Source organism: Staurois parvus, unplaced genomic scaffold (genome assembly GCF_062004578.1).
Source record: "Staurois parvus isolate SC_StPar_1 unplaced genomic scaffold, SC_StPar_1.0 ptg000125l, whole genome shotgun sequence".
Taxonomy (NCBI): Eukaryota; Metazoa; Chordata; class Amphibia; order Anura; family Ranidae; genus Staurois; species Staurois parvus.
In genome coordinates, this window is record NW_028317921.1 from 238744 (window position 1) to 264300 (window position 25557).

At 46.5% G+C, this 25557-nt stretch overlaps 2 protein-coding genes across 4 annotated transcripts in view; one reads left to right on the forward strand and one right to left on the reverse strand.

Annotated features, from left to right (window-relative positions):
• The window catches only part of LOC149467058 (uncharacterized), a 34434-nt gene extending 32601 nt beyond the window's left edge, over positions 1-1833 (reverse strand). Inside the window, exon 1 of one of the 3 annotated variants that reach the window (XM_089672321.1) lies at positions 1593-1783. The gene's annotated coding sequence lies outside the window, so the exon portion shown is untranslated. Of the gene's footprint in view, positions 1-1592 lie in introns of all 3 variants that reach the window. The other 2 variants (XM_089672318.1, XM_089672322.1) reach the window with 2 other exon arrangements.
• A 22491-nt stretch (positions 1834-24324) lies between these two features.
• The window catches only part of LOC149467059 (uncharacterized), a gene marked incomplete at its 3' end in the record, with an annotated part of 49585 nt that continues 48352 nt past the window's right edge, over positions 24325-25557 (forward strand). Inside the window, exon 1 of the mRNA XM_089672317.1 lies at positions 24325-24371. The remainder of the gene's footprint in view (positions 24372-25557) is intronic.

Genomic DNA, 25557 nt, shown 5'->3' on the forward strand with positions numbered 1-25557 from the left:
TAAACCCCTTATTACCCCTAATCATCCCTAATTACCTTCTTCTCCCCCTTCTCCCTTGTGCACACTTGTGCGTATTCGCATTCCGCATTCCTGTGCAAATCAAATGCGAATTCTGTGCAGAGAAATTTTTTATGGCTCTAATCGCACCGCACCCACACCAAAAAGGTGCAGGACCTTTTTTTTGGTCCACACTAGAATCGGATCACACGGGTATTCACACTCATGCCATCCGATTCTGCACATCGCAATGCATTTTGCAGACTGATTTTGTGGTGTTGTTAACATACACACCCGCAGCGGTTCGCGTGAACGGGGTGCGATTGTGATGCGGTGTGGAATCCGCACAGAAAACGCTGCAAATTCCGCACCGCATCAGTGTGAACCCGGGCCGAATGATTATTTTTCTGCTTTTTTCATTTCTATTTTATCAACCAATAATATTTGACGTTTTTTTGCTTCATTTGTATTTGCGTTGTTTATGTTTTTGGTTTCACATTTAAAAAAATGAGCGAATTGAAAAAAAAAAATAAAACAATTTGTATATAATTTTGGAATATATAGCAGCTGCTCTGCTGGGGCCATTTAGTGACCGCTGAAATAGACTATGATGGACAATCGGCAGGAATGAGCTAATCTGCCTGGGTTCAGTTTACCAACCGTCCTACAAATCTTGCCCAAAGTTGGCCAATAGGGCCAAAGAGCAAACTTTTGTCAAGCACAAGGCATGGGAAGCCAGGCACTGCCATGGGGACCAACACCAATGCCAAAATTGTCAGTCAGCCGTGATTGGAAGGTGTCCCTTATATTCCCTGGTGGGGTGGTCTAGTGGAGCAGCACTTCTTTATTCTGTATGCTGGGTTTAATTCCAGGTTTTCCTTCTTATTCTATTTACTATATAGTGGTTCTTCATTATTGGTGTCAATGGAAAGAATAGTACCTGTTGTTTGTGTAAGTGAATGTGCACTGACACCGATGATGTGGCACAAATTCGGAGAATCTTGCTCAAATGTAGCGAACTTCGCATTAAAGTTTACAAAGGGGCAAATTCAATTCTGGATATTTCTGGGGTTAATAAGCAAGCTAATAAAATCTACAGGACGTCAGGCACTGCCATGGGGACGTGTATCAATGCCAACATCTGAAAAAAGTATCTTCCCCAATACACAGTCGGATTTCCTAACAGTTCCAACACCCACACTGACAGTATGGCTGCTGTGAGCCCCCCCCCCTTATAAAAGTGTCGGGGTTATCCGTTCTTTCAGACTATTGGAAGGAAAAGACCATTCACGGCTTTATTGGTTGTTCCTTATTTCTAATGGGGAACCTGCAAACTTTTTGGCCAAAACTCAGGAAATCTCAGGGATTCACCACAAAGTGCAAAGTCAAACCTCATCCTTATCAATCGGCAGCTGCTAACCGACAAACAGCATCAGCCGGAGGAAGGATCACCTTTCAGGTCTCTGAGGACTGTGCAGGAAAAACATCATTCCAATGTAACAATACCGAGTGTCACTCATGGGAGGACGGCAATAAAGGAACACCGACTGAGGTCACAATCATGAAATCTCTATTGTAGCAGAATGAGTTCTTACCTCTGTGGAAATGTCGTGGTGCAGCTGCTGTGCAGACGGTTCCACTTCTGAGCGTTGTCCGCAGGGTGAATGTTTGTTCACGTGTGTTGACGCATTTTTTTCCACGTTCTACCAGTTTTGGCGGGGAATTTCCCTTTTACTAACTACAAAATACTGCTCAGTGCGAGGAGAGATCCCTCCTACTCAGCGACACCGTTCAAGAAGCAAAGTACATCCTGTCCTGGTTTGTCATCACGGAAATGCATTCAGATTGTCAGTTACTGGTTTTCGAGGGTTAGCTCTCTTTTAGGGCTCGTTCACACTTGACTTTATTTCTAACTCTTGCCAAACGCACCTATAGCGTTCTTAACGCTCCTCAAATGCTCCAAAAATGCCCTATGTGCAGTTTGGAGGAGGTTGATAGGCGTTTGCCAAGCGTTAGAACCGCACTACAAACTCCTATAATGAATTTAAATGGTATTAACGCTCCGCAACTGCGTCGCAACTGCGCCTAGGGCATTTGGGGAGCATTTGAGGAGCATTAAAAATGCTATTGTAAGAGACTCAGACGGTAGCTCTATAGGTCCACAGTTTTGGGTTCCCTAGGGTGCGGAGTCTAAGCCCCAGACTGCTTGTTCACCAGAGCCCCTGATGGTGGGGATGGACTTGGAGCAAGCTGAGACCAGGTCGCGGCCCCTAGGTACGCCCAGCTGCAGCAGAGGGATCCGCTAGAGCAGGGGTGGCCAACCTGCGGCTCTCCAGCTGCTGCAGGACTACAAGTTCCATCATGCCTCTGCAAGTCAGTAACTTCCCATCTTTGCAATGCCTCATGGGAAATGTAGTTCCACAACAGCTGGAGAGCCACAGGTTAGCCACCCCTGCGCTAGAGTCACATATCTTAGTGGTGAGCCTGATGTGAAGAGGCAGAGCGGACCTGAGCAGGGAACGGATGGGTCCGTGCGGGATGGATGGATGCGGATGCACCGACAGGCTAGTAGCGGAGTCAGGCAGGCTGGGTTTGGTATCCGAGAAGGCAGAGCAGAACAGAGCAGCAGGTGGAAGGATAGTCGGGTCACAAGCCAGGTTCAGCAACGGGAGGTACAACAATCAGGAGCAGGCAGAGGAATATCCAGAGACAAGTCAAGGGTCAGGGCAGGAGAAGGTCAACAGTAGTCAGGAGCAGGGCTGGGTTCGGGAACAGGAAGCAACACAGAGTTCAGGAATCTCAGCCAGGGAATTAGACCATACTGCAATTTGGATCCTGCAGTGGCCCATTTAAATAGCCTGCCCGGCGCCGACAGGTCCGTCTGGGTTTTAGTGCCTGCCCGACGCCGTCATTGGTGACAGGCGCGCCGGGGTCCTAGTGCCCGCCTGCCTGTATGGCTTGTTGGGACCCTGCGCATGTGCAGATTCGTCCCTGACAGCTATTGGGGTGTTTGCAGAGCGGCACCATAGACTTGAATGGGAAGCTTCAACTCCTCCTGAGGCGACGCGGAGCGGCACCATAGACTTGAATGGGAAGCTTCAACTCCTCCTGACTCGACACGAGGCGACACGGAGCGGCGCCATAGACTTGAATGGAAAGCTTCAACTCCTGACTTGACACGAGTCGACGCGGAGCGGCGCCATAGACTTGAATGGGAAGCTTCAACTCCTCCTGACTCGACACGAGGCGACGCGGAGCGGCGCCATAGACTTGAATGGGAAGCTTCAACTCCTCCTGACTCGGCACGAGGCGACGCGGAGCGGCGCCATAGACTTGAATGGGAAGCTTCAACTCCTCCTGACTCGGCACGAGGCGACGCGGAGCGGCGCCATAGACTTGAATGGGAAGCTTCAACTCCTCCCGACTCGGCACGAGGCGACGCGGAGCGGCGCCATAGACTTGAATGGGAAGCTTCAACTCCTCCCGACTCGGCACGAGGCGACGCGGAGCGGCGCCATAGACTTGAATGGGAAGCTTCAACTCCTCCCGACTCGGCACGAGGCGACGCGGAGCGGCGCCATAGACTTGAATGGGAAGCTTCAACTCCTCCCGACTCCACACGAGGCGACGCGGAGCTGTTGTGGACTTTTGAAACTATGTATCAAAAACATGACTTTATCTGACAATAACCCAGCCTAGCCGTCTGTTAAGGGTTAACTTGTCTTGGTTGGAAAGTCAAATGAGCATCCAGTTAAGAAATGTACATATTGAGTGAAGTGAGCTTTTTCCAAGACAATAAGACTGTTTGGACTGTCAACAAATACTATTTGTATATTGGGGTCGGGGAGAATGCATATACAAAAGTTAAACAGACAGCCAAATAAGACGTTAAACCTTCAAACATTGAATCACCACACCAACAAGTGAACAATAGATGAGACTATATTAAGGTTTGAGAAGAGTAAACAAACCTTGAGGAGAATGGTGAGATAACAGTCTTTTCAAATGGTCTTTTCAAACTACAAGGACACCTGGTTGTTGCCTATCATCTTTACAATGGACAAACATCAGTTTAATGTGTCACTCTTAAGACTAAAGGTTAAAGCCTAAAACTTATATTCTTACCCCAGAAACATTAACAGGAAGAAACATTATTCCTACTCTTTCTGAAACAAAAATACATTCAGTAATGGGAATTGTATATCACTAACTTGAGTATTGAGATGATGAAAAGTAAGATATATTGTGAGTTAGCATCAGTTGTATGTCTTATCAGGAAACAAATGCTTTCACACAAGCTTGTATCTCAGGGAGATGAATAACCGAATATACACATATATTCCATGGTTCTTATTTAGAACATTATAGCTATGATCAACTATATATATCTGGATAAGACGTATATTTAATACCTGAAATCACCTTGAGTTCCACCCGAGGTGTGAGTCATCATAAATACTCAAATTGTTCTATGATACATGACTGCCATCTGGCGGATAGGTGAGAAATAGCTTATGTACATACATTTCTCAACTAGCCAATCAAGAAGCCTGGTGGGAGGGTATCTTAGAACAATAGTTTAGTTGGTATAAAAGCCCATGCACCTTATTTAGAAGGGGAACCCTGACTAAAAAAAAAAACACTGAGAAACCTCATTGAAAAAAAAAAGACTGATTGAAAAAAAACCTCACTAGAAGAAGATCTGAAGACATCTGAAGAGACAACTCTGCTGAATAACCCCTCTTCCATCCTTTTAAACTTTAAAAACTTTCTCCTAAACTTCTAAACCTCTGAATCTCTACTATACTACATATCTATCACTTGCCCCTGTGGCATCATTCTGAAGGCGTTCCATTGCCAGCTGGATCCACTGGAAAGTTTCATAGTCTGAATTCCGGGTGTGGTGAGACTGTCCATTTAATTTTGCATTGCATATTTTCTCTGTTGTGTAGAGTAATAACAATTACCTTAGTGTATCACAGCTGTATTGGGTGGTTATATATATATAGAGAGATCCTGTATTACTGCTAAAATTATTTGGTGTCATATTATAAATTTTTCATATTTCATGAGTTATTAAATATTAATAAATTAGGGTATAATTTATCAGAGAATATCTTCTTCCAATCCTATGGCCACGTTTTGTGAGAATATAACCTCTGAGATACTCTAAATTATTAGTTATTAATAAATTTAATTTTTAATAATCATTATCATCTAGAAGATTGTTATATTGTTTCCCATTATTTAGAAATATTATTATTGTGTATGATCTTGATATAGTATATCTTTGACCGTGTGTATCAATATTCATTCATCACCAGTCTTTTGCGTTTTGTGTTAATATATATATAATTTTTGTACATAAATAAATTTTTATATTTATCTATTATAAGGCAAATTTCGTGTGTATGGTACGAAATCATATTGGCTAAAAGAATTCAAGGTCTAATAATAAGTGGTGATCAAATTATCAAGGTGTCCAAATTATTGGTTTACTAAATATTTGCCGTATTTTAACGGCTGGAGGCACTGTAATATTTCATCTAAGGGAAAGGGACACCGCCCTTCATAAATAGAATAAATCCTTACATAAACCACCACAGAGCGGCGCCATAGATTTGAATGGGAAGCTTCAACTCCTCCCGACTCGGCACGAGGCGACGCGGAGCGGCGCCATAGACTTGAATGGGAAGCTTCAACTCCTCCCGACTCGGCACGAGGTGACGCGGAGCGGCGCCATAGACTTGAATGGGAAGCTTCAACTCCTGATTCGACACGAGGCGACACGAGGCGACGCGGAGCGGCACCATAGACTTGAATGGGAAGCTTCAACTCCTCCCGACTCGACACGAGGCGACGCAGAGCGGCACCATAGACTTGAATGGGAAGCTTCAACTCCTCCCGACTCGACACGAGGCGATGCGGAGCGGCACCATAGACTTGAATGGGAAGCTTCAACTCCTGATTCGACACGAGGCGACGTGGAGTGGCGCCATAGACTTGAATGGGAAGCTTCAACTCCTGATTCGACACGAGGCGACACGAGGCGACGCGGAGCGGCGCCATAGACTTCAATGGGAAGCTTCAACTCCTCCCGACTCGACACGAGGTGACACGGAGCGGCGCCATAGACTTGAATTGGAAGCTTCAATTCCTGATTCGACACGAGGCGACGTGGAGCGGCACCATAGACTTGAATGGGAAGCTTCAACTCCTGATTCGACACGAGGCGACGCGGAGCGGCGCCATAGACTTGAATGGGAAGCTTCAACTCCTCCCGACTCGGCACGAGGCGACGCGGAGCGGCGCCATAGACTTGAATGGGAAGCTTCAACTCCTCCCGACTCGGCACGAGGCGACACGGAGCGGCGCCATAGACTTGAATGGGAAGCTTCAACTCCTGATTCGACACGAGGCGACGCGGAGCGGCCCCATAGACTTGAATGGAAAGCTTCAACTCCTCCCGACTCGGCACGAGGCGACGCGGAGCGGCACCATAAACTTGAATGGGAAGCTTCAACTCCTGATTCGACACGAGGCGACGCGGAGCGGCCCCATAGACTTGAATGGGAAGATTCAACTCCTCCCGACTCGGCACGAGGCGACGCGGAGCGGCACCATAGACTTGAATGGGAAGCTTCAACTCCTGATTCGACACGAGGCGACGCGGAGCGGCCCCATAGACTTGAATGGGAAGCTTCAACTCCTCCCGACTCGGCACGAGGCGACGCGGAGCGGCGCCATAGACTTGAATGGGAAGCTTCAACTCCTGATTCGACACGAGGCGACGCGGCGCCATAGACTTCAATGGGAAGCTTCAACTCCTCCCGACTCGGCACGAGGCGACGCGGAGCGGCGCCATAGACTTGAATGGGAAGCTTCAACTCCTCCCGACTCGGCACGAGGCGATGCGGAGCGGCGCCATAGACTTGAATGGGAAGCTTCAACTTCTGATTCGACACGAGGCGACGCGGAGCGGCGCCATAGACTTGAATGGGAAGCTTTAACTCCTGATTCGACACGAGGCGACACGAGGCGACGCGGAGCGGCGCCATAGACTTGAATGGGAAGCTTCAACTCCTCCCGACTCGACACGAGGCGACGCGGAGCGGCACCATAGACTTGAATGGGAAGCTTCAACTCCTCCCGACTCGACACGAGGCGACGCGGAGTGGCACCATAGACTTGAATGGGAAGCTTCAATTCCTGATTCGACACGAGGCGACGTGGAGTGGCACCATAGACTTGAATGGGAAGCTTCAACTCCTGATTCGACACGAGGCGACACGAGGCGACGCGGAGCGGCGCCATAGACTTTAATGGGAAGCTTCAACTCCTCCCGACTCGACACGAGGTGACACGGAGCGGCGCCATAGACTTGAATGGGAAGCTTCAATTCCTGATTCGACACGAGGCGACGTGGAGCGGCACCATAGACTTGAATGGGAAGCTTCAACTCCTGATTCGACACGAGGCGACGTGGAGTGGCACCATAGACTTGAATGGGAAGCTTCAACTCCTGATTCGACACGAGGCGACGCGGAGCGGCCCCATAGACTTGAATGGGAAGCTTCAACTCCTCCCGACTTGGCACGAGGCGACGCGGAGCTGCGCCATAGACTTGAATGGGAAGCTTCAACTCCTCCCGACTCGGCACGAGGCGACACAGAGCGGCGCCATAGACTTGAATGGGAAGCTTCAACTCCTGATTCGACACGAGGCGACGCGGAGCGGCGCCATAGACTTGAATGGGAAGCTTCAACTCCTCCCGACTCGGCACGAGGCGACGCGGAGCGGCACCATAGACTTGAATGGGAAGCTTCAACTCCTGATTCGACACGAGGCGACGCGGAGCGGCACCATAGACTTGAATGGGAAGCTTCAACTCCTGATTCGACACAAGGCGACACGAGGCGACGCGGACAGCGCCATAGACTTCAATGGGAAGCTTCAACTCCTCCTGACTCGACACGAGGTGACACAGAGCGGCGCCATAGACTTGAATGGGAAGCTTCAATTCCTGATTCGACACGAGGCGACGTGGAGCGGCACCATAGACTTGAATGGGAAGCTTCAACTCCTGATTCGACACAAGGCGACGCGGAGCGGCCCCATAGACTTGAATGGGAAGATTCAACTCCTCCCGACTCGGCACGAGGCGACGCGGAGCGGCACCATAGACTTGAATGGGAAGTTTCAACTCCTGATTCGACACGAGGCGACGCGGAGCGGCCCCATAGACTTGAATGGGAAGCTTCAACTCCTCCCGACTCGGCACGAGACGACGCGGAGCGGCGCCATAGACTTGAATGGGAAGCTTCAACTCCTGATTCGACACGAGGCGACGCGGCGCCATAGACTTCAATGGGAAGCTTCAACTGCTCCCGACTCGACATGAGGCGACGCGGAGCGGCACCATAGACTTGAAAGGGAAGCTTCAACTCCTCCCGACTCGGCACGAGACGACGCGGCGCGGCGCCATAGACTTGAATGGGAAGCTTCAACTCCTGATTCGACACGAGGCGACGCGGCGCCATAGACTTCAATGGGAAGCTTCAACTCCTCCCGACTCGACATGAGGCGACGCGGAGCGGCACCATAGACTTGAATGGGAAGCTTCAATTCCTCCTGACTCCACATGAGGTGTCGGTTTTGCTAAGACGTGATGCTAATGCTTCCGTGTGAACAACACTGTGTGCTGCCATGTGCAGAATTTTCATTGGCATTTGAGAAGTGTTAAAAATGCTTCCCAAAAGCCTGTCTGATGCCTGCTGACAAAGCTAGTGTGAACGTAGCCTTACTAATTTGTTCCAATACATTCCCCAGCATGACAGCATCCTCAGTATCTCACCATGCAGCGCTCTTTAGTGACTGCTTACCTTTTCAGCTGCTTATTCATTGCCCTCCTCTCTCCATCCCACGGATTGCAGGACCTACCGTGGTGTTGGATGCCCAGCTCTGGAAACCCACAAACGAGCAGTTGACTTCCTTCCCTCCCCACGCATGTGCAGTCTTCTCTCTTTTGCAGCTCAGGGAACAAAGTGAGTTCCGCTGGGTATGTTCTGTCATCTGCAGGACGGAGAGGGGAGGACAATGAAAGGAGCAGTCGAAATAGTTAACGTTCATTTAGAAAACGCAACACTGCATAGTAATGTACTCGGGACGCGGCAATGGTTGGGGATGCTTTTGGCAAATGTCAGTAAAAAAACAATTTATATTGTGTTTACGTTCCGTATGCTTCAAAAATGCGACCTCACATTTCCCATATCCAGAATGATTCCCCCCAAAAATAAAAGTATAGACCTAATACAGTTTGCACACTCTGCCAGAAATTGTGAAGGTTTGGCATTTATATTGAAAATGTGACTGATCATACCGAAAAAATGGTATTTGTTCTATGACTGCAGGTAATGTGGGAATCTAGGCTTTATTGCCTTTACTGCAATGAACCTCCTTCACAGAGCCAGCACCTTTCACCTGTCTCTTCCCGTGTAGAATGAAACCAACTATGGTTTTACTGCCACGCGGGGACATGTGCACTTGTTGCTGAGCTTTCTATCCTGCTTATTGAACATCCTATGCATGGGATCTCTCTTACAGCAAGTGTCATGGTATGTTAAAGTGTTACTAAACCCAGGACCCTGCATTCACTATATCCGCTCTCCCCGTACCCCGCATTCACTATATCCGCTCTCCCCGGACCCCGCATTCACTATATCCGCTCTCCCCCGGACCCCGCATTCACTATATCCGCTCTCCCCGGACCCTGCATTCACTATATCCGCTCTCCCCGGACCCCGCATTCACTATATCCGCTCTGCCCGTACCCCGCATTCACTATATCCGCTCTCCCCGGACCCCGCATTCACTATATCCGCTCTCCCCGGACCCTGCATTCACTATATCCGCTCTCCCCGGACCCGCGCATTCACTATATCCGCTCTCCCCGGACCCCGCATTCACTATATCCGCTCTCCCCGGACCCTTCATTCACTATATCTGCTCTCCCCGGACCCTGCATTCACTATATCCGCTCTCCCCGGACCCTGCATTCACTATATCCGCTCTCCCCGGACCCTGCATTCACTATATCCGCTCTCCCCGGACCCTGCATTCACTATATCCGCTCTCCCCGGACCCTGCATTCACTATATCCGCTCTCCCCGGACCCTGCATTCACTATATCTGCTCTCCCCGGACCCTGCATTCACTATATCCGCTCTCCCCGGACCCTGCATTCACTATATCCACTCTCCCCGGACCCTGCATTCACTATATCTGCTTTCCCCGGACCCTGCATTCACTATATCTGCTCTCCCCGGACCCTGCATTCACTATATCTGGTCTCCCCGGACCCCACATTCACTATATCCGCTCTCCCCGGACCCCGCATTCACTATATACGCTCTCCCCGGACCCTGCATTCACTATATCCGCTCTCCCCGGACCCTGCATTCACTATATCTGCACTCCCCGGACCCCGCATTCACTATATCCGCACTCCCCGGACCCCGCATTCACTATATCTGGTCTCCCACAGTACACACAGCATGGAAATGCAATTATTTTAGTAAATATAAACTGGATCTAAACCATTCCATTGGAGCTCTGGCTGGATGTTTTGGGTCGTCGACCTACTGGAAGGGGAACCTCCGGCCCGGTCTCAAGTCTTTTGCAAACTCTAACATGTTTTCTTCTAAGATTGCCCTATATTTGGCTCCATCCATCTTCCCATCAACTCTGACCAGCTTCCCTGTCCCTGCTGAGGAAAAGCATCCCCAAATCATGATGCTGCCACCACCATGTTTCACAGTGGGGATGGCGTGTTCAGGGTGATGTGCAGTGATACTTTTCTGCCACACGTAACATTTTGCTTTTAAGCCAAAAAGTTCAAAAAAATTGGTCTCATCTGACCAGAGCCCCTTCTTCCACATGTTTGCTGTGTCCCCCACATGGCTTCTAACTGCAAACGGGACTTCTTATGACTTTCACCATCATGCATGGAGGAGTCACCTGAATTATTCGATCATAGTGTCAGTTACATGCTGCTGGAGGATGCACAACAATTTGAATGCTCCAATGTTGGCATGAGCCTAAAGAGAGGGGGTGCCAGCGATGGCCAAGAAATTGGCAGTCATGTTCCCCCAGCTGCAGCACACTGCCAAGTTGGCTCCAGTGATGAGGAGGAAGGGGAGGATGAGGTCACTGACTGTACTTGGGTGCCTGAGAGAACAGAGGAGGAAAGTGAGGAGGAGGAGGCACAACTCCAACGAGGCAGGATGTCCTCCATTGACAGACGTAAGGTCAGCCATCCTATTGCATCCCACGACAGAGCTACATGGGTGAAGGGCGCTGCTGAATCCACGCTGACCTCCTAAAGTTCATTGGTGTGGGCTTTTTCTCAACACATGTGCAACAGACCACAGCATTGCTGTTTGCAGTCTCTGACTGAAGCGGATCAAATTTGGTCAAAACACCAGCCGCTTGGGCACCAGATGTTTGGCAAGACATATAACGACCTGCCATGCAGCCCGTTGGCAACAGCACCTTAAAGACCTACATCTTAAGAAGTGCAGACTTCTCCTTGCTCCTCATCTGGGATCTCTACCCCTACTATACCTCAAGTCTTCTCAACAGCCTCCACTGAGAGGGATGATGGTATAACAATGGGTGCCACAGGTCCTGGCACCCCATCTGCTAGCATTACACCACCTGTTGATTTCACCAGGCAAATTTAGCTACCCCAGTTATTGAAACATAAAAAAAAATACTGCCCCACCCATCCACATGCTCAGCATCTAAATGCTAACCTGGCCAAATTGCTTGCGTTACAACTGCTGCCTTTCCATCTGGTGGACTCTGCCCCTTCCATGAATTTGCAGAACTTGCTGTACCACAGTGGCAGGTTCCGAAAAGACATATCTTTTCACTTAAGGCTATTCCAGTTCTGTATCATCATGTGAAAGGCAATGTTTTGGCCTCGTTGGACAGGGCGGCCAGCAGCAAGGTCCACATTACTGCTGACATGTGGTCCAGCAGGCATGGTCAGGGACATTACATTTCCTTCCTGGAGCACTGGGTTACTCTGCTGGCAGCTGGGAAGGATGCAGGACAGGGTTCAGTGCTGGAGCTTGTTCTACCACCACGCCTCCAAAAAGCTGCTGGTGATTCTGCCACATCTGTCTGCACCACCCCCTCCTCTTCCTCTATGACCTCTTCTGCTGAATTGTCCTCTGAACAAGCAGTGCTCCCTAAGTGTTCAAGGGGCAACGCAAGCAGTCAGGCTAAGAGATGCCATGCGGTGCTTCAGCTGGTCTAATGGACAGGAGCCACACCGGGGCATAGATCCTGTCAGCTCTGCAGGGACAGGCTCAGAGGTGGTTGACAGAATGGCATCTTGAGCCAAGAAAGGTTGTATGCAACAATGGCACCAACCTTCTCTCTGCCCTTCAACAGGGTCACTTAACACATGTTCCATGCTTGGCACACGTCCTGAATTTGGTGGTGCAACGTTTCTTGAACAGGTACCCAGGCTTACAAGATCTTCTGAGGCAGGCCAGAAAAGTCTGTGGCCATTTCTGGTGGTTGTACAATACCAGTTTTTGGCTGACTGATATTCAACCGGAATTCAACCTGCCCACCAACCGCCTCATTTGTGACATGCCCACCAGGTGGAACTCAACATTGGCAATGCTGCAGCAACTGCACATGCAGCAGAGGGCCAACAATGAGTATCTGTGTGAGTATGGCACAAGAACATTCTCAGTTGCTGCTGATAAAGGATGCATGCACTATCCTGCCACCATTTGAGGAGGCCACAAGGATGGTGAGCCGCGACAATGCATGCATTGGTGACACTATCCCTCTAGTCTTCCTGCTGGAGCACATGCTGCACGAAATCATGAACAGGGAATCTGATGCAGAACAGGAGAAGAGGAGGTCTTCCTTTCCTCTCAAGGCCCCTTTTATGCAGATACCATTCCTACAGGGCCGCAGAATGTGCAGGAGGAAGAGGAGGAGGATTGTGACAGCATGGAAGTAGAGGATAACATACAGCACTCCTCAAGGGATGGAGACTTTTCCAACTGAGGATCCACTGAGTTGCTGGGTCTTGAGGATGGATCGCTGGCCAGAACTTGCTCATTATGCAATCGAGCTACTGGCCTTTCCTGCATCCAGCGTGCTTTCCGAATTGACATTCAGTGCTGCTGGAGGTTTTGTGACAGATAAAAGAGTGTGTCTGTCCACAGACTCCATGGACCGGCATCAACATGAATCAGCCCTAGACAGGGGCTGACTGACCATTTAAGCACTCGGGCACTCCCTGAGGGCCCGGGGTCAGTAAGGGGCCCCATGAGATGCCCCTGTTACCTTTCATAGGCTTTTTTGGGTGTAGTTTGAGTGTGGGTGAGGACACAGGGGCCCCATGATTTCCTATTGCCCGGGGGCCCCATGAGTTGTCAGTCCACCCTTGGCCCTGGATCAACATCAGCTATCAAGTCCCTGATGTTGATTTAACTGATTAAATTTGTTAAGGATCCCTTGAAGTCTGCCTGTGCTGCCTATCCTATTCCTCAATCCTGATTATGCTAGATTCCAACAATATTTTTGGTTTAGTGCACCACCAACACCTGAGGCCCAGTTTTTCCACTCCTGTTTGACAGGTGCATGTAATTTTAATTTTTACAATTTTTTTCTAATTTTGAACAATTTGTAACAGCAAAACCCATTCCAGCAAGAGTAACTGTGAGGGGTTACAGTGTGTAGGCACCACCAACACCCAAGGCCCAATTTTTTCCGCACCTCTTTTGCTTGGTGTCTAGTAAAGGTTACTTTGTATTAAGGAAACTAAGGCTGGCCATACATTATACAATTTTCTTGAGATTTTTGGTTTACATTTACCAAAAACCATATAATATGAGGTCAAACCTAACAACACTTTCAATTGTATCCAATTAGGCAGGCTCTTGTACTACATAGTTGAAGGTAAATCTAAAGGAAATTGGGCAGAAATTGGACAACAAATTGTATAGTGTTTAGCCAGCCTTAGACCTCTGTAGTGTATTACTATATGAAAATGCTGTACATAGAAAACTATTACAATTATAGGATAAACAGTACAAAACTGGCAGATTTACAAACAATAATCAAATTGTTACCTATTTCCTAGCAAGTAAGCAAGTCTGTTTACAATGGAAATATGCTAACAGGTTACTTAACTCGGGTTAGAGTCTTCACAATCTCCATAGACAACGCAGACCGCAGGCTTGCTCTAAAACACTTGCAGGAGATTGGGCTAAAAGCATCTACAGGTTCTGGCACAGATCTTCCGTGGTGTTAAGTCATCATGGAGTCCTCCTAATCAGTTTCTGTTGTTGCCTTTTATTTAGAAAGCGTAGATAGCCAACCCCATATGGGTGTGGTCCCTCAAGATGGCACTGTTGTATTATACATGCCATGGGTCATATATGTTAGAAGGTCAAGCTATTATTAACCATGGTTACAAAACAATAGCCAACTGTCAACTGAAATACAGCCATGGTATCTATGTTACCATTGTGCCCAGTGGCATTTAAGACCCCTCAAACAAACTCCAAGAAACCTTTCTGTCTCCAAGACAGATTCCTATAAATACAGCAAGTCTGAGAATAAAATCAGGAAACACACACACATATATATCAAATGCAACACATTCCACCCTTGATTTTTTTCTCAGACTACATATGCCACATAGAAAAATCACTTCATTACTAAACATTCATTCACCTTAAAAGCAACCCCTCCCATATTTCTGACACTGAGAAGGTCTTTCAGTCTTTAGCTAAAAGTTCATTAGAAACTCCATTATAAACAAATCTAGGCTTGGAACACATCAAAGGCCTTGCTCTCCAAAGCTCTTGCAGTCTTCCATCATTCTGTCCATCATGAAGTCACTTTCTCTGGCCTTACAATGGATCAAATCGGAGACAGCCTGTGAAGTGGAAAACAAAGAGTATTATCTGTTCCTTCTAATAATGCTTACACAGTAGACATTTGTTCTTCAGCTACAATCTCTCCTCCAACTGGCTTGTTGCCTGGATCTCTAACTAACACTTTGCCACCTGCCTGTATCCACTTCTGATCCCCCCAAAGAACATCAATAGGGAGGAGAGGAAATATATTGATACTTCCCAGAGGACCATTGCTGTTTCTTTTGGAAGGTTTGATATTATAGAGCGTTACTTTCCACTCTTGCTGAGAAGTTTCCACTAACCAGTCAGAGTCCCAGCGACTCCCTTGGAGCTTATCTGCCAATGCAAATATAACTTCAACTTCTCCTTTGCGATGGGAAGGATTTCCGTGTAAAAGTGTAACTTCAGCTCCAGTATCAACTAAAGCCATTCTTTAATGGTAACCTAAATCTCCGGCAATCAGTGCATAAGAAATCATTGGAGAATGAAGGTAGCCTTGCGGAAGAACGGTGAAAGTGTACTGGCGACACCACACAAAGGCAAACTGGTCCTGATACTCTGGGTCTATCAAAATGGAGAAAAAAGAGCATTAGCTAGGTCTATCACAGCATATTCCCCTGCCTCTTTAGCAATTTTCTCAATGGTGGAGATCATATCAGGTACAGCTGACTTCACTGGAGGTTCCACTTTGTTTGGACCCTTGTAATCTACAATCATTCTATATGACCCATCGTTTTTCTTTACAGGGAACACCAGAGACGAGAAAGGATTTACCGCAGGTCTAAGGATCCCCAATAGTGTCCCAATTTCTTTGTGGCCTCCAGGAAATCTGTACTGCTTGAGACAGACTGCTTTCTCTGGTGGAAGAATGTAGACAAGGGTCCCTTTGGCAAGACTTCTAACCACAGCTTTCACCGCCCTAACCAGATACGCTTTAACAGGATACTCGAATGTGAATGTACCCTGTTTGGTCTGAATTGACTGAAGTACATCCATCTTGAGCATATTTTTGGGTAACTCTGATACCAAAACATTTATCCAAAATCCTGGTCCCTTGCCAATAGCCAATTTCACCCATGTCCTAACTGCTGGTGTGATTTGCCCTCCCAAAGCTTCTACATGAAGTACTTCTCCTTTGTGATGGGAAGGATTTCCTTGCAAAAGTGTAACTTCAGCTCCAGTATCAACTAAAGCCATCACGTGTGTAGGAGAAGATGACTTCCCCACCACACAGTGACAGGTGCATATGGGCGCTGGTGTCCTGCTGTCACAGGAGACCTACCTTCCCTTCATAAAGGACAAAGACCCCCCAGTCCCCCTTTCTGAGTCTCTCTAACTCCTCCCCAGGATAAAGGGATTGGGTTCCTGGGCAGTTATGGGAAATGGTTTGGGGCTAATAAGAGGGGTCTGTTCTTTTTCCTTTAAATCTAGGTTGATGTTATCTTTACTAGGAGTAGTGTTCCTAATCCTGACAGGTTTCCCCACTAACTGCTTCCACCTCTTAAGCAATTCTGCAGTAGAAATCCCATCTATCGCCTCTATAGGTACTCCTGCCTTTAATAGGTCTACCCACATTTGTTTCCTAGAGATAACTAACCTGGTTTTCTCTTCACCTTCTGCCTTCTCTCATACATTCCCTTTCTTCTCTGTTTTTTTTCTGCTTGTTTTCCTCCTGTCTGACCTTGACCTTGTCTAGTGCCCTGACAGGTTCTGTCTTAGTCTCCTCTTGCTCCACCAACTGGCTTAAAAGGGTAATGGCTTCATGAATTTTGCTATTTAACCCCAGGCCCCCTAACAAGGACAATAAAAGAGCCCTGAGATTAAAGGGCGCAGACTTCATCAGCTTAGAGCAGTCATAAAAGGTGCCATATCTGGACCCATTCATTCTGGAAACTTATTTAATCCAGTTATACAACCCATCTCACGTAACCTGGAAATACCTTCTCCTGTCATTCTCCATGAGTAGGTATTTTCCAGATCGATAGGATTAGTGTATACTCCGACAATCCCATCTCTAACGATGTCAAATAGTGAAAAATTGACAGTAAACTATCGAGCTTTTCACATAGCCTGACACAACTGCGGGTCATGTGTTAACACTCCCATAGCCACTTCTTCCTTGCCTGACAAAACAACACTGTTCCCCCCTTCATCCCACAAACGTAAGAGCCAACTCAATAGGGGTTCTCCGAACCTCTGTGTCACGTACCTGATGGGAGACTGAAATGACGAGGTCAGCCTCACCAGCCCTGACCCCGCTGGAGTTGAAACAGAGGGAGTCTAGGACCCAGGGGAACAAGAGTGCCAGTAGTTGTTGTTTGCAGCTCTTGCAGATGAAGACCTTGGAAGGCTGATGATCCTAGTAGTAGGCAGCGCAGGTTTTGCAGATTGCCAGGCGTGCACCAGAGCAAGGCAGGTAGTGAGGACAAGAAACAGGAGCAATGTCATGGAATAGCCGGGGTCATCAACAGTCGGGCAGCACGGTACAGAATCAGAAGGAAAAGCCAAGGTCAGGAGCAGAGCCGAAGTCAGGAACCAGTATCAGGAGAGCAATCAGAGTCAGGTGAGGAACAAGCTGGGTCAGCAACAAAGGAATCATACAGGAACAAGCAGGACACGGAGAGCTGAAGACCAATCAGCACTGAACATGAGCAGAGGCACTCCTTAAATAGGCCCTCTGGTGCCAATCTTTGCCGTGTGTGTGCATGTGCGTGATCGCGCATTCCTGCGCACATACGCATTTCTGATCGCGATTCTTCTTGCCGGAAATCCCTTACACTCTGCTTGTAGTTCTTTGCCAACTCATGGAGTTCAGTTAGTGTAAACTCCCTTACCTCTTCAAATTCCACGTCTCCGGGGTTGCGGTAACGCACCTCCCCATCTGCCATATCCTCTCTATTATGGTGCCTTTTCCTATGCTTAGTAATGAGAGGTCTGGCACAATTTTTCTTTCCCACTAGAACAATGGTGTCAAACTGGTGGCCCACCAGCTGTTGCGAAACTACAAGTCCCATCATGCCTCTGCCTTTGGGAGTCATGCTTGTAACTGTCAATCTTGCAATGCCTCATGGGACTTGTAGTTTGGCAACAGCTGGAGGGCCGCCAGTTTGACACCCGTGCACTAGAAGATCATCATCAGAAATATCAAACTCCTATCTCCTCATCCTCACTATGATTTGAGGAGAGCACATCCACACAATCCCAGATTTGGGATGTGACAACGGCACGTACCCTGGCTTTACTAACAGTTGCACAGCTCCTCTTTTCCCTTAAGGCATTCATTGATTTGGCCATGAGGGCTGCCCACCGCTCTTGCAAATCATCAGCCCAACTAGCAGTTGAATGTACACACTCAAAGCAACTGTTGGCTGGACTTTTAATGCCTTTTTTTCTGCCTCTGCCTTTACCTTCCATTGTGCTTCAGTTTAGAGAGCATGAAGAAAGTACCAGCCAGGGGTGGATTGACCATTTGGAAACTCAGGCACTGCCTGAGGGCCCGGAGTCAGTAGGGGCCCCATGAGATACCCCTGGTACCTTTTTCATAGGATTTTTTGAGTTTGGGCAAGGACACAGGGGCCGCATGATCCCCTATTGCCCGGGGGCCCCATGAGTTGTCAGTCCGCCCCTGGTACCAACCCACTCTGGACACTGTCCTCTTCTCTGCTTTACTTAGATCAACCTAGGGGTGGACTGACAACTCATGGGGCCCCCAGGCAATAGGGGATCATGGGACCCATGTGTCCTCGCTCACACTCAAAGCACACCCAAAAAAGCCTATAAAAGGTACCAGGGGCATTTCATGGGTTCCCCTACTGACCCCGGGCCCTTGAGCATTGCCTGAGTACCCGAATGGTCAGTCCACCCCTGGATCAACCCCCTCAAGGCTAAAATCTACAAAATGATCGGAGACTTTATCACTGAAAGTCTTATTCGAGGGAGAAGCATACTTTACAAATTCTGTAGCAAGAGGCTCCTACTCATTATTTCTGGCCCGGGTTGGGATTGTCCTTGCTGCCTCCTGGTCACCAGATACCTCTGCAGACTTGTTTTCTCCTAAACAGCTTACGCAGCATTTTTACTTGGCGCAGCCACAGAACACACCAGGTCTGCTTCAGTTGAACTTTAGAGCAAATCCTGGCATGAGCCCCCAATTGTTTTGCTTTGTCCTTAAGGTTACTTTGCGGTAAAAGCCAAGGAAACGGAGACCTCTGTAGGGTATTAAAATTTGCTTTACTAAACAGGAAAATATCTGAATGTCCAACCTCAGGATACACAAATCATAGCAAAAGGTGCCTACAACATGCCCAAGCTGACTATCCATGCGATAGGCGTACACTAACATAGTTCCACTCAAAAGGGGTAGTTCCGCTTTAACCTCCCTGGCAGTATTCCCGAGTGTAGCTCGGGGTAGAGTTTCAGTACCAAAAGCGGTAACCCCGAGCTACACTCGGGCTTACCATCCAGCATTGCATAGGGAGTCCCTGCAGCGCTTACCTTGTCCTTCGCTCCCGCGATGCGTCCCCTGCAGCGTCCCGGCCATCTCCTCCGACCGATGCCGGCATCCAGCTTCCGTAATCCGGTCCCTGTGACGTCGGGACGTACGGACGCCAGAACCGGCGGCAAATTTGAAATTTTTAAAAAAATGTCATTTTTTTAAAAATTAGTATTACACAGTAAAACATTGCTGTTTCAAACCATTTCACATACATTTTGTCCCGAGTGCTTTGTCCGGCGCCCTGCCTGCATTCTTACTGTTCTTTCTGCCTGGAAACTGAGAAACGTCCATGGCGTCCAAAAAGCGTCCTTTTATGTCAAAAGCGGTTTTAGACCGGCTAGAGAACAGCGATAGTAAATCAGAACCACTTGCAGAATTGAGTGATAATGATTCGTGGGGGAAATTCCTCATCAGACACTGAAAGCGATTCTGCGACTTTGCTCAGCGATGTGCGAACTTGGCGCTCTATTTCACATTTCAGTGTTTTTGGTTTGATTATATTATTGAATTGAATTTATTATTATTATATTATTATTTTTTATGATTATTTATTAAATTATAATTTATGATTTTGTGTTTGAAGTTTTATCCTACCCGGGATGTTTACTAGACTCTTGTTCGGACAGATTTCAGGGAGTTATTCCTAAATTACAGGCCTACAATAAAAAAAAATACATATTTCCATGCAAAAAAATGGTACCGCTTTCAGCACCAAATATCTGAAATAATCATACCGCTAGGGAGGTTAAGGACTGCTCCCCCACTCCCCATTAAGGATTGGCACCTTTGGGGGGCGCAGGGGGGGGAGCGGGTACCCGAATTTGACAGGTAGCCGCTCCCACTTCCGGTCCAATCGCTTATGCTGGGGTGGACAACTGTGGCCCTCCAGCTGTTGTAGAACTACAAGTCCCATGAGGCATTGCAAAACTGACAGTTACAAGCATGACTCCCAAAGGCAGAGGCATGATGGGACTTGTAGTTCACCAACAGCTGGAGGGCCACAGTTGCCCACCCCTGGCCTATGCGGTCAGAAGCGGAAGGTGTCCTCCCTCCCTCCCTGTAGTCTTTTGGGACACGTGACTGTCCCCAGAAGACTACGGGACCATTCATGTAGAGCAGCACTACTCGCGCATGCGCAGTGGGTACCCGGATGTGAAGCCGCAAGCTGTCATAGCCAGGTGCCCACACTGAAGGTGTCGGCCTCCTGGAATACAGGGCGGTCGGTGAAACGGGCTGCAGGGGACACACCACAGGACCAAGGGACAGGTAAGTGGCTGTTTTTTACAAGTCCACTTTAACTTGGGCTTTCCATTGATGTAATCTTCTTCATGGTTTCTTCAGAGTCCAACGGATTCCAAAACATATGAAAAATATTTTTAAAAATATATTTTTTTTAAATATACTCTTCAGATTTTTTGTAACATACAAAAAAGTCATTTTAACATATTTTTACATATATTTGTAAATGCATTCCAAAAATGTAGATTAAATGTATTTTTAAAGACATACCGTATATTTGAAAATGGACTGGTCATACATTATACAATTTTCTTGAGAATTTTGCTTTAGATTTACCAAAAACCATATAATAGGAGGTCAAACCTAAACATTTTCAATAGTATTCAATTAGGCGGGCCCTCACACTACATAGTTGAAGGTAAATCTAAAGGAAATTGGGCAGAAATTGGACAGAAAATTGAATAGTGTATGGACAGCCTAAATCTCTTGAAGGCTTTTCTTGAAAAATGAGCTAGATGTGCAACAAATAAATAAGCACCTATGCAGGCCATACATGGTTCGAATTCCGAACGATTTTGTATGAAAATCGGACCTAAGAATAATTGGCCGATTTTTTAATTTTTTGTTGGGGCAATGGCACCGTTTGATTTTTGCGGTTCCTCCGCATTTCGTTTATTGAGCATGCTGGAAAATTTGTGAAAAACGACCGATTTTCGAAATCATTGGTGGCACCATCGGATTACAGAACGAACGGCGTTTTAGTTTTTCGAACAAAAAATCATTCGGATTTCGAACCATGTATGGTCTGCATTAGTCATGTGTTGTTACCTGGATCTGCTGAGCATTTTTTGGGTTATTTACTAGAGAAGTGGAATCAAGCGTGGACCAGGGGCGGACTGACAACTCATGGGGCTCCTGGGCAATAGGGGATCATGGGGCCCCTGTGTCCTTGCCCAAACTCAAAAATTGGGCAGAAATTGGACGGAAATTTGTAAGAAAATTGTATAGTGCATGGCCAGCCTTATGCAGGCCATAGAATGTTTGAAAATTGGTTGATTTTTCGGCCGAAAAAAAAATCGGCTGTTTTTCGCACCGTTATTGGGTTAATTGGTTGGACATTTTTCGGGGTTTTTTGCACATATTTTTTATCGGTAAAGTTGGAAAATTTGCGGCCGAGCTTGACGATCGGCAATTTTCCCGGCAATGATGGGCAAATCAGCCGATCGTTTTACCGATAAAAAAATATGCGCATGAGCCGTGACCTGCAAGAAGAAGAAAAGAAGAAGAAGAAGAAAAGGAAGAAGAAGAAGGAGAAGAGAAATAGAAGAAGAAGAAGGAGAAAAGGAAGGAGAAGAAGGAGAAGAAGAAATAGAAGAAGAAGAAGAAGAAGGAAAAGAAGAATTCCAGTCCGCTATTATATTTTATATGAAAAGTCTTGCAGTTGCAACAAATGTATCCATTTGTATCCGAATAAAAACAACTGTATCTGAAATGGATACATTGTTGCTAGAGATGAGCGAATCGAACTTGGCGAAGTGGAATTCGTTTCGAATATTAGGAAAAATTCGATTCGCACAGAATCCGAATATTAGCAAACTTCGGATGCACGAATCGAATTTTTCCCGATCGGCCGATTTTCATCCCTTCTACAGCCGGCAAAAAGTGTCCCTGCAGAGAGCTCCGCTATTTCTGACAGTTCTCTGACAGTTCCTTCACATGTACAGCGGTTGAAACATTGTATCTATTTGTTTCCATTTAGGATACAGATGTTTTTATTCGGAAACAAATAGATACAATGTTTCAACCGCTGTAAATGTGAAGGAACTGTCAGAGAACTGTCAGAAATAGCGGAGCTCTCTGCAGATACACTTTTTGCTGTACTGGAATTCTTCTTCTTTTCATTCTTCTTCTTCTTTTCATTCTTCTTCTTCTTCTTCTTTTCATTCTTCTTCTTCTTTTCATTCTTCTTCTTCTTCTTTTCATTCTTCTTCTTCTTTTCATCTTCTTCTTTTCATTCTTCTTCTTCTTCTTTTCATTCTTCTTTTCATTCTTCTTCTTCTTCTTTTCATTCTTCTTTTCATTCTTCTCATTCTTCTTTTCATCTTTTCATTCTTCTTCTCATTCTTCTTTTCATTTTTCTTCTTTTCATTCTTCTTCTTCTTCTTTTCATTCTTCTTCTTCTTCTTCTTCTTCTTTTCATTCTTCTTCTTCTTCTTTTCATTCTTCTTTTCATTCTTCTTCTCATTCTTCTTTTCATTCTTCTTCTTTTCATTCTTCTTCTTCTTCTTTTCATTCTTCTTTTCATTCTTCTTCTTCTTCTTTTCATTCTTCTTTTCATTCTTCTCATTCTTCTTTTCATTCTTCTTTTCATTCTTCTTCTCATTCTTCTTTTCATTCTTCTTCTTTTCATTCTTCTTCTTCTACTTTTCATTCTTCTTCTTCTTTTCATTCTTCTTCTTCTTCTTTTCATTCTTCTTCTTCTTCTTTTCATTCTTCTCATTGTTCTTTTCATTCTTCTTTTCATTCTTCTTCTCATTCTTCTTTTCATTCTTCTTCTTCTTCTTCTTTTCATTCTTCTTTTCATTCTTCTTTTCATTCTTCTTCTTCTTCTTTTCATTCTTCTTTTCATTCTTCTCATTCTTCTTTTCATTCTTCTTCTCATTCTTCTTTTCATTCTTCTTCTTCTTCTTCTTTTCATTCTTCTTTTCATTCTTCTCATTCTTCTTTTCATTCTTCTTTTCATTCTTCTTCTTTTCATTCTTCTTCTTCTTTTCATTCTTCTTCTTTTCATTCTTATTTTCATTCTTCTTCTTCTTCTTTTCATTCTTCTTTTCATTCTTCTTCTTCTTCTTTTCATTCTTCTTCTTCTTCTTTTCATTCTTCTTCTTTTCATTCTTCTTCTTCTTCTTCTTCGTCGTGCCCCGTGACTGCCCAAATGAGTGAAGTGTGCGGTGATTCTAAGATCGACGGCACTCATCTGCATGTCATACTGACTGACAGTATTATTTCTCTTCCCCAGCAGACTCCAAGGGCATTTAAATTAAAGGTACAGTGTTCTGCACTAATATAAAGGCTCTCTGAAGCCTAGAAACCCTTTTAATAAGTTAAATTCGCAGCGAATAAATTTGCATCGAATCGAATTTCTACCGCAAATTCGGCGAATCAGCCGAATCGAATTTTTGAATAATTCGCTCATCTCTAATTGTTGCAACCGCAAGACTTTTTTCATACAAAATATAATAGTGGAGCTCTCTGCAGGGACAGAAGTAATATTCTTCTTATGTATTGCTGTCACTTTGTATGGTGCGCTCCCCTGTCTCTGCAAGGGACAGAAGTTATGGGGTTAATGCCGGCCATAGACGGGACGAAAATCGGCCGATTTTTGAACCGTTGGTGGTAACGTCGGCCGATCAAACGACTGATTTTTTGTTTTTTTTTATAAAAAAAGACCGGTTTTCGACCCGTCTATGTCCTGCATTAGTCATAATTGGAATTGGAATTGGAATTCACAACCACTAGCACAGCCAATTCACTGAGCCAGCTAAGCAGCTTTTCAGAGGCAGACCTCAGTTCTTCTTTCAGTTTCATTTCAGTGATCCCAGCCATGTGACCATCACGTAGTAATGTTTTCTCCTCCTTTAAACTTCTTCCGCAGAAATATGGAGGACGGGCTGGAACACACCGAGGTAAGATCAGGCTGGTCGGTCTCCTATTGTTCTGTTTGTGAAACTATACAGTGAGTACGGTGCAGGGGGCTCTGTATATGATGAAGATCCTGTTACCTCCTCCTCCTGCTGTGTGACATTGAGGTCGATTTACTAAAAGAGTAGAACATGTTCTCTTGGCAATGTGATTGTTCACTCAATGATTGAGGTGTCACTAAAGGAAAACCGCAATTCACAATAACCAATCACATGCAAGAAAAATTCAAACAGGACGTTTCTACATGCGAATGGATGGTTCAAGCAGGGCGGACTGACCATTTGGAAACTCGGGCACTGCCCGAGGGCCCGGGGTCAGTAGGGGGCCCCATGAGATGCCTCTGGTACCTTTTTCATAGGCTTTTTTGAGTTTGGGCAAGGACACAGGGGCCCCATGATCCCCTATTGCCCGGGGGCCCCATGAGTTGTCAGTCCGCCCCTGGGTTCAAGTCAACATGACTAGATCTCATACACTTCCGCTCAGGGGCAGACTGACAACTCATGGGGCCCCCGGGCAATAGGGGATCATGGGGCCCCTGTGTGCTCCCCCACACTCAAACCACACCCAAAAAAGCCTATGAAAAAGGTACCAGGGGCATCTCATGGGGTCCCGTACTGACCCTGGGCCCTCGGGCAGTGCTTAAGTGCCCAAATGGTCAGTTCACCCCAGGGGCGGACTGACTATTTGGAAACTCAGGCACTGCCCGAGGGCCCGGGGTCAGTAGGGGGCCCCATGAGATGCCCCTGGTACTTTTTTCATAGGATTTTTTGAGTTTGGGCAAGGACACAGGGGCCCCATGATCCCCTATTGCCCAGGAGCCCCATGAGTTGTCAGTCCGCCCCTGGTCCACGCTTGATTCCACTTCTCTAGTAAATAACCCAAAAAGTGCTCAGCAGATCCAGGTAACAACACATGACTAATGCAGACCATACATGGTTCAAATTCCGAACGATTTTTCGTTCGAAAAACTAAAACGCCGTTCGTTCTGTAATCCGATGGTGCCACCAATGATTTCGAAAATCGGTCGTTTTTCACAAATTTTCCAGCATGCTCAATAAACGAAATGCGGAGGAACCGCAAAAATCAAACGGTGCCATTGCCCCAACAAAAAATTTAAAAATCAGCCGATTATTCTTAGGTCCGATTTTCGTACAAAAATCGTTCGAAATT